Here is a 9,941-nt window from a genome sequence, read left to right on the forward strand (position 1 = left end):
CAGAAAGGGGAAGGGAACATGCAAATATTAAGTGTCTATTGTAATTATCTCATTTGATTCTCACAACAGCCCTGAAAATCAGTTGTTATTATTAATACATTTTACAGTGAAGGAAACTGAGACAGACAGAGGTTAAGTGAGTTGCAAGGGTCACTGAGCTAGTTAGCCTCGGAAGCTAGATTTAAACTCAGACCTTTCTGACTCCACTCTTCCACCTGGCTTCACAGGAAGACTATGACCTGATACAGAATGAAGTAAGCAGGATGAGGAAGACCATAGATACAGTACTGTAATAATGTAAACAGAAAAGACAATAAAATGGAACTAAAGACTGTAATTATAATGATCAAAGTAGGTCTCCAGAAAAGTTTTCAGAAATGCCCATTTGTCCCTTCTTTGCCCAAGTTGGGGAGGGGGCAATGAGCACCAACTGTTGCATAGATTGTAAGACAGGGCTGATATATTGAGAGATCTTCCTGAACTGCTATTTTCACTGCCTGTCTAAATCATTGTAACAAGGGAGGACAGGAGCGGGGGGGGGGGGGGGGGGGGGGGGGGGGGGGGGGGGGGGGGGGGGGGGGGGGTCGTCTATACTCTATTCAGACCAAAAGGCACCAATGAAAGTCAGATTTAAAAAAAAGTAGCACCTCCCTTATAGGGCGGTTGTGAGGATTAAAATGAGATAACCAACATAAAGCACTGGGCAAAATTGAAAGTGCTATATAAATATGAGAGATGAATATTTGCTCAAAGTTTTATTTTAAAAAAAATGGGAACATGTGAATTAAAAAATGGGAAATGTCATAGAGACATTCAGTGATTTGCTACCAGTGGCTATATAGCTAGAAAGGGTCAAACAGAGCTGTGACTTACACCTGGGTCCTCTGGTACCTGTGCTAACATTCTGTCCACTACATTGTATCTACCCCCAACAATTCATGATTCTTGCTTATTTGTAATATTCTAACCATGGACTCTAGACTTAGAGCTGGAAGGGTCCTTGGAAATCATTAAGTTCAATTCCTTAATTTAGGAAGAAGAAGCTGAGGCTGAGTGAGTATCTAATGAGATAAGATTTATAAAGAACTTGGTATAGTACCTACTACATAGTAGACACTTAATAAATAGTTATTTCCTTCCATTCTTTCTTATTCTACCACTCGCTATGTGCCCCTAGGCAACTGATTTAACTTCTGTCTGCCTCATTTTCCTTAACTATAAAAATGGGAACCATAACAGAATGTACCTCCCAGGGTTTTGGGAGGATCAAAGAAGATATTTATAAAGTTGTATTAGAATGCCTTGTAATAGAATGTATATGTTCCATTCCTCTCACCCCCCCCCCCCCACTTTGTCCACGGTTACACAGAGAGTATGTGTCTGAGAGACCCAGATCCTCCTGGCTCCAAGTCCAGTGCTTGGTTCATTATACTACACCATCTTTCAGTCACTATCTAGTAAAATATTTTTGAGTGGTCTACGTGGAGAATCCCAAGAAATCATCCAAAAAACTACTGGAAACAATTAGCAATTTTAGCAAAGTTGCAGGTTATAAAATAAACCCTCATAAATCCTCAATTTTTCTATATATGTCTAGCAAGATACAGCAGAAAGAGCTAGAAAGAGAAATCCCATTCAAAGTAACCACAGACAATATAAAATACCTGGGAGTCTATTTGCCAAGACAGACTCAGAGACTTTTTGAAAACAATTATAAAACACTTCTCACACAAATTAAATCAGATTTAAATAATTGGGTGAACATCAACTGCTCATGGATAGATCAAGCTAATATAATAAAAATGACAATTCTACCAATACTTAACTACCTGTTTAGTGCCCTATGAATCAAAATTCCAAAGAATTACTTTAATGAGTTAGAAGAAGTTGTAAGTAAATTCATATGGAGAAATGAAAAGTCAAGAATTTCCAGGAATTTGATGAAAAAAAGTTTAAAAGAAGTGGGCTTAGCCCTACCTGATCTAAAATTATATTATAAAGCATCAGTCATCAAAACTGTTTGGTATTAGCTAAAAAATAGAGTGGTGGACCAGTGGAATAGACTAGGAGCAATGGCAGGAAATGATTATAGTAATCTGCTGTTTGATAAACCCAAAGAATCCAGCTATTGGGATAAAAACTCTCTCTTTGATAAAAACTGCTGGGAAAATTGGAAGTTAGTATGGAAGAAACTTATATTAGACCAACACCTCACACCCTTTACCAAGGTAAGATCCAAATGGTTACAGGAGACATAAAAAAAAATACTATAAGCAAATTAGAAGATCAAGGACTAGTTTACCTGTCAGATCTATGGAAAGGGGAGCAGTTTATGACCAAGGAAGAGATTGAGAACATCACCAAAAACAAACTAGATGATTTTGATTACATTACACTGATTACATTTGATTACAAATTAAATTAAATTAAAAAGCTTTTGCACAGATAAAATCACTGTAACCAAGATCAAAAGAAATGTAGTAAATTGGGAAACAATCTTTACAACTAATGATTCTGACAAAGGACTCATTTCTAAAATATACAGAGAATTGCGTCATATTTTTTTTTTAAAAAAAGCCATTCCCCAATTGACAAATGGTCAAAGGATATGCAAAGGCAATTTACAGATAAGGAGATCAAAGTAATCCATAGTCATATGAAAAATTGTTCTAAATCATTAATTATTAGAGAAATGCAAATTAAAGCTTCTCTGAGAAACAAACAGATTTTAGAAAAATCTGGATTTAATATGAGCTGATGCAAAATGAAGTGAACGGAATCAAGAGAACATTGTACATAGTAACAGCAATATTGTGTATGAAAGATAGTAAACAATACAAAAATCCCAGAAAATTTCACATTGTCTTGCTATTCACATCCAGGGAAAGAATTGATGGAAGTCAGAAAGCACCTCTCAGACTGGCCAATATGACCAGAAAGGATAATGATCATTGTTGGAAGGGTTGTGGGAAATCTGGGACACTTAAAGTGTTGGTGGAGCTGTGAACTCAACCAACCTTTCTGGAGAGAAATTTGGAACTACACCCAAAGGGCAACAAAAGTGAGCATACCCTTTGATCCAGCAATACCACTACTGGGTCTATACCCTGAAGAGAAGATGAAAAAGGGCAAAAATATCACTTGTACAAAAATATTCATAGCAGCCCTGTTTGTGGTGGCAGAGAGTTGGAAATCACGTAAATGTCCTTCAATTGGGGAATGGCTTAGCAAACTGTGGTATATGTATGTCATGGAACACTATTGTTCTATTAGAAACCAGAAGGGTCGGAAATTCAGGTAAGCCTAGAGGGATTTGCATGAACTGATGCTGAGTGAGACTAGCAGAACCAGAAAAACATTGTATACCCTAGAAGCAACATGGGGGTGATGTTCAACCTTGATGGACTTGCTTGTTCCATCAGTACAACAACCAGGGACAATTTTGGGCTGTCTGCAATGGAGAATACCATATGTATCCAGAAAAAGAGCTGTGGAGTTTGAACAAAGTTCAAAGACTATTCCCTTTAATTTAGGGAAAAAAACAGATATCTTATTGTCTGATCTTGCTATCTCTTATACTTTTTGTTTCTTCCTTAAGGATGTGATTTCCCTCTCATCATACTCAATTTGGATCAATGTACAACATGGAAACAAAATAAAGACTGACAGATTGCTTTCCGTGGTGGGGGGGGGGAAGGAAGTAAGATTGGGAGAAAAATTGTAAAACTCAATATCTTTAATAAAAACATTTTTGAGGAGAGGGTCACAATAACTCACAAAATCTGTCTACTGAAAAAGGTTACAATCTACAACTGTGGAGAGTGTACCTATAGCATTGAAACTCACAGATCCTTGAAGTATTGAACTGAGTAGTATTATTATTAAAACAGGTATTAAAGGTATTATCCTCCAGAAAATATAATTTCTCTTCAAATGCTCTCCCAAAAGCCCTTGGAGGATGGTGTGTTGCAGGATTTGGTTTTCTACTAGCTACTGCTTATTCTTTTTATTTTTTTTTTTAATTTCAAGAAAGATGCCAGCTCTCTGTGTATTCCCAACCCCAGTCTCTCCTGAGCTTCAGTGGGCATCACCAGCAGTCTCATGAGCATTTACAACTGGATGTCCCCTAGACATTTCAAACCCAACATGTCCAAAACAGAATTCATTATCTTTCCCCCAAAAGCTTTCCTCTTCTCAGTTGAGGAATGGCCGAATAAGTTGTGGCATGAGAATGTAATAGAATATTATTGTACTATAAAAAATGAGAAGCAAACAGATTTTAGAAAAATCTGGATTTAATGTGAACTGATGCAAAATGAAGTGAACAGAATCAAGAGAACATTACACATAGTAACAGCAATATTGTGTATGAAAGATAGGAAACAATACAAAAATCCCAGAAAATTTCACATTGTCTTGCTATTCACATCCAGAGAAAGAGTTGATGGAAATCAGAAAGCAGATCAGATCATACTATCTCACTTTATTTTTTTCTTAGTTTTTTCCTTTTGTTCTCTTTCTTCTTTCACAATATGACTATATGGAAATATGTTTTATATCATTGCACATAAAAACATCTCTATCAAATTGCTTATTGCCTAAGGGAGTAGAGAGAGAGAGAGAGGGAGAAATTTTGGAACTCAAAATTTTATTTTAAAAAATGGGATTGCCAAAAATTCTTTGCATGTAATTGAAAAAAAAATTAATACCATTAAAAAAAGAAAGAACCTTCCCCCTTCCAAACTTCCCTCTTATTGATGAGGGCACCAGCATCTTCCTAATCCCCCAGTCTCACAATCTCTATGTCAATCTTGATTCCTCATTCTGTCTCCATTTATCCAATCTATTACCAAATCTTGTTGTATTTTCAGTTATCCCTTCCACATCATGACTTTCCTCTTCAAAATTCCAATATATCACAGTTCAGCAGAAGAAATTAAATGCAAATTTGGGTAGAGTTTTGTACAGACAACATGCAAAGGCCAGCAAAAGACATAGAAAAAGTTAAAAAACTCAAAAATGCATAAAACATTTGTATAATACTGTAAACATCCTAAAAGAAAAAATTCAGATCTCTCTCAGGTGAAGGGAGAGATGAAAAATTTTACATGGATTTTCCAGATTGCAATGGTGCCCTTAAACTCCAAGATGTGGAAGAGAAAACTATACCTTTTCCATATCACTTGCAGTCATCCTCTCCTCTCCACTCCATTCATGTAACCACAACTCTGGCTTAGTCCCTCATATCCTCTCATTCATATTGTTCAGTCATGTCCAAATGTCACTCCATTTGGGGTTTTCTTGGCAAAGAGACTGAAAGGGGTTGCCTTTTCCTTTGGTAGCTCATTTTACAGATAAAGAAAATGAAGCAGAGGGTTTGTGGCTTGCCCAGAGTTTAGATTTGAACTCGGGTCTTCCTGACTCCAGGTCCTGCACTCTATTCACTGCACCACCTAGCTGCCCTCTATTTTACAAATATCTTGTATATAGTTAATTACTGACAGGTTGCTATCTTCCATATTAAACTTGAGGACAGGGACTGATTTTGTTCTTTTTTAAAAAATTTACATATTTATTTGTTTCTCCAACTACAAGCATCCGTTGTTTTCACCAATCATTATTTTGCAAGGTTTTGAGTTTTACATTTTTCTCCCTCCCTCCTTTCCCTCTCTCCTCCCCCTGATGGAAAGCAATCTAATATAGGCCCTACATGTATAACCTTGCTAATGATCTGATTTTGCTCTTCAAGTGGGGGGGGTATTATTTCCAGTGCTTAGCAAAGCACCTGAAACAGAGAAAGCACTTAATAAATGTTTGTTGATGACTGACTTTGCAAACTAGAAAAGGATGCAGCTTCTGTGTCAGTGATATGAAGATTACTGAAGGTGACTTGCCTGCCAGGTTGCTAGCTCTGTGTTAGTTATAGCTCTGAGAAAACTTGCCAGTCCTTCTGGAGTCAGGAATAATTCCCTCACTGTAAGCATTGGTAAATGGAGGCCTCTGCAGGGGCCTGTCCTCAAAAGAAAAAGAATTGTTTCATATTAAAGGAAGGACCCACCCTTCCTGCCAAGAATGTGAGCCTGTCTTTGGGGTAAATTGGGTTTATCTTGAGTCTTATGAAATTCTCTCATCTAAAATTCATAGTGGAAGTAGGAAGTCAAGCTGGTGGGGTTTTTGTTTGTTGTTTTTTTGCATGGAAAGGTATTCTATTCTCCACAAAAAATGATTTCAAAAACAGCTCTCCTGGCTTTAGGGACTTTATCCTCTGACTGTTATGGAAAGTAAACAAATCTACACACAGGCTGGCCCAGTCAGAGTCCTTTTTTTCTGTTAAGATCAGGCAGCATTATGAGTGGGAAAAATTCTATAACCTGTGGTTTTAATATATTGTTTCTTCACAAGCATTTGAGAACATATACCTTCCTAGTTCCATCAAGAACTACTTCCTTCCAGGATAAGAAGCACAGTGTTGGGTGGCAGGGGAGGGATGGAGGGCAGAGAGAGAGAGAGAGAGAGAGAGAGAGAGAATGCACCACAGCCTGGAGCTGTTTAATAAGAGGGTCAGATCCAGATCCAGATGTGGAAATAGTCTGTGGCTTGGCTAGACACTATGCTCACCCTTTGGAGCAGACACTGCATAACATGGAGTAGGAATTTAGATTTCCCCTCAGAAATTCTTTCTTTACATTTTGGGAGTTGTTTCTCCTTAAAGGGAAGCTTCCATGGTCTTTCTGTGGACCTTAGAACAAGTAGTATTTCTATAAGAATTACAACAATATGACTTTAAAGAGAAATAGATAGAATTATGTTTATATTTGTGTATAGATATTAGAAGCCAGGTTTGTGATTTTATCTGTATGGAGAGCTCCCAGTGCTTTGCCATAGTGCAATTTACAGTCCTAGAAAGCTGACTGAAAAGAATTCTGATAAGAAAAACGTGTGTGTGTGTGTGTGTGTGTGTGTGTGTGTGTGTGTGTGTGTGTGTGTGTGTCAGACAGACAGACAGACAGACACAGACAGACAGACAGAGACAGAGAGAGAGAGAGAAACATTCTAAGGGGCCACTAGAGTCACAGAAAACCTAAGTAGAGAGGAACAATCAACTGTTTAAAAGATAATTACCTAGCTGTGTGGCCTTGGGCAAGCCACTTAACCCCATTTGCCTTGCAAAAATCCTAAAAAAAAAAAGATGGGGTGTGTTGGCACATAAGGAAAGGGAGGAAGGTTTTCAGGGAGCACAGAAGAATCAGTGTCCAGATCAAGGAAGTCCCAGAAGGAACAAAATACCGCTGACTACTGTAATAAAAGACAACCAAACATAGATCTCTGTTAGATACTGAAAACTGTCAGTACTCTGAGTTCAGACCACGGAAAACAAAGTGGAAACCAGCAGTAGGAACCCAGAAAATTAAGGACAGCATCCACCAGGGCCTGATGGTCCTCATCCAAATGTATGGAATGGGTCAGACCCTGGCCCTGGCACTAAATCTCAAAGCAAGAACTGAGGCTAGAGATATGAGAAAACAGAATAAGATATCAAACACTACGAAGAAATATTGATCATGAATCATCCAAGAGGAAAACTCAGAAGAAAAAAAAAATGACAACTATAAGGAGAGTCTTAATTAAACATGAAGAAGTCAAATATCTGAGACCTGAACCCAGTCTTCTCCCACCAAAAAGCCACCTCTTTCACCATCCTCCTCCCCTCCCACATTGTCTCTTTAAGACAACAGGCATCTATTGAGCATTTACTATGTGAGGCAAAAATGGGCTTTGCCATCAAGGAGTTTACATTCTAATAAAGGAGACTAATGCCAGACATATGATTATAGTTAGCATATATTAAAAAATGAATGAAGATAATATGGTTGAGGAGATATATGCCACAGACTTATATGTGTATAAATTGTATGTAGTGTATAATAATATATGCATATAATAATGTATAAATATATGTGTGTATGTACATATATAATAAATACATACATAGATAGTTAAATATTTTTATAACTACCTATCTATCTATCCATATAATAAAGTGTGTTTTGAGATAGCTAGGTGGCTAGGATAGAGTGCTAGGCCTGGAGTGAGGAAAAACTGAATTCAAATCCAGCCTCAGATAATTACTAGCTATATTACTTTCAGGAGGTCATTTAACTTTTGTTTGCCTTAATTCAATAGAGAAGTAAATATGGAAACTATTCTAATATATTTACCAAGAAAACCCCATGGAAAAAAAACCCTAAGGAAAAAAAAAAGAAAACCCCATGGACCATAATGTCCATGTGGTAACAGAGTCAGACACAACTGAATGACTGAATAACAAGTAGTGTGTATATGTGTGCGTACAAACACATCCACATTATTTGTTGTTCAATCATTATGTATATTTATATTGTGTATAAAACACATATGTAGAACTCATTATATTGTCTTCACAAAGAAAATCAGAAGAGATAGATAGATTGCTCTTCTGATTTGGTGGGGACACAAATTTGAGTCTGTGTAAAGGTTTTTTTGTTTGTTTGTTTTTAGGATTTTGCAAGGCAAATGGGGTTAAGTGGCTCGCCAAAAACCACACAGCCAGGTAATTATTAAGTGTCTGAGGATGGATTTGAACTCAGGTACTCCTGACTCCAGGGCCAGTGCTCTATCCACTATGCCACCTAGCTGCCCCATGTGTAAAGGCTTAATGGGACTCTCTCCATGGACTTTGATGAGAGGAGAATGTCTTTCCAGGCTTCCCATGTCAGACACCTGTTTGCCAGAACCCTCACTGCCAGCAGTCCCAGAAGAAAGTGGGATTCCAGATTTAAAGCCAAAAAGGATTTCAGAGGACATCTAATCAGACCCTTCCCCTCACCCTGCTTCCATTTTACAGACGAGGAAATGAGGCACAGGGAGTTGTGAAATCTGCCTATGGTTACCCAGGTGGTAGACAGGAGTCCAAATATGTTTCCATCACACTTTCTACGAGATCATTTCCCCTTGTTTATGAGAGGTTTCAGATGGTTTGAGAGGTTGATCAGTTTCAAATGGAGAACTTTTTTTTTATGTTAGGTGAACACTACAATCACTACATGACTGAAATCAGCTGCAGAGAAAAATTTCAATAAAGGGGACTCTGGGAACTGGAGGGCTCACCCCACAAAATTGAGGGGGACTGAAACCTTCCAAGAGAGAAGGAAACACACCCGAGGTTCTTTTATTTCCCAAAGACTCAAACAATAAAGTGTTTCAGTGAGACCTCTCCTATTATCTAGAGGATAGATCTCCTCCCATTACATTCTCTTCTTATCCTTAACTGCTGGATAATTACTTGGCTGGTCTTGCATATTTGCCTGTGTGTCCTATCTCTAAAGGTTCTAAGGGCTTTGGAGTCAAAGGACTGACATTTGAATTCTGTATGACCTTAGGCAAATTATTTTGTTTGTTGGGTCTCTCAGGTTCTCCATCTATAAAATGAGGAATTTGGACTAGATGACTACGAAGATATCTCCTATTTCCTTAGATTGTAAGTTTTGTGAGGGTAGGAACTATCCATGTCTTATTACAAAATTCTAGAAGTTCAAAGTACCAATTCCAATTCATTCTCCCAAATAATTCTTCACTAGTTGACATGATCCCCAACCTTTATTTAAAATGAGGAGCATGTTGTAGGCTATATAAGTGAGAGATTTTGTGTCAGAAAGATGAGGATTTGAATCCCTCTCTCTAGATGCTGGGAAACCCCTACAAGTCACTTAACCTTTTCAGGTCTCCGTTTCCTCATCTAAAAAGGGGGTTAGACCTCTAAGGTCCTTTCTAACTCTAAACCTAAGAGCCTGTGACCCACAGTATCTTCTGATACAATCATTTCATTTTTGAAGTTCTAATGTTTGGAAGTTCTTCCTTGCTTTTGTCTCTTTACACCTTATTGCCAATTCTACGCTCAGGCT

The sequence above is a fragment of the Macrotis lagotis genome, chromosome 1 (genome assembly GCF_037893015.1).
Source record: "Macrotis lagotis isolate mMagLag1 chromosome 1, bilby.v1.9.chrom.fasta, whole genome shotgun sequence".
NCBI lineage: Eukaryota > Metazoa > Chordata > Mammalia > Peramelemorphia > Peramelidae > Macrotis > Macrotis lagotis.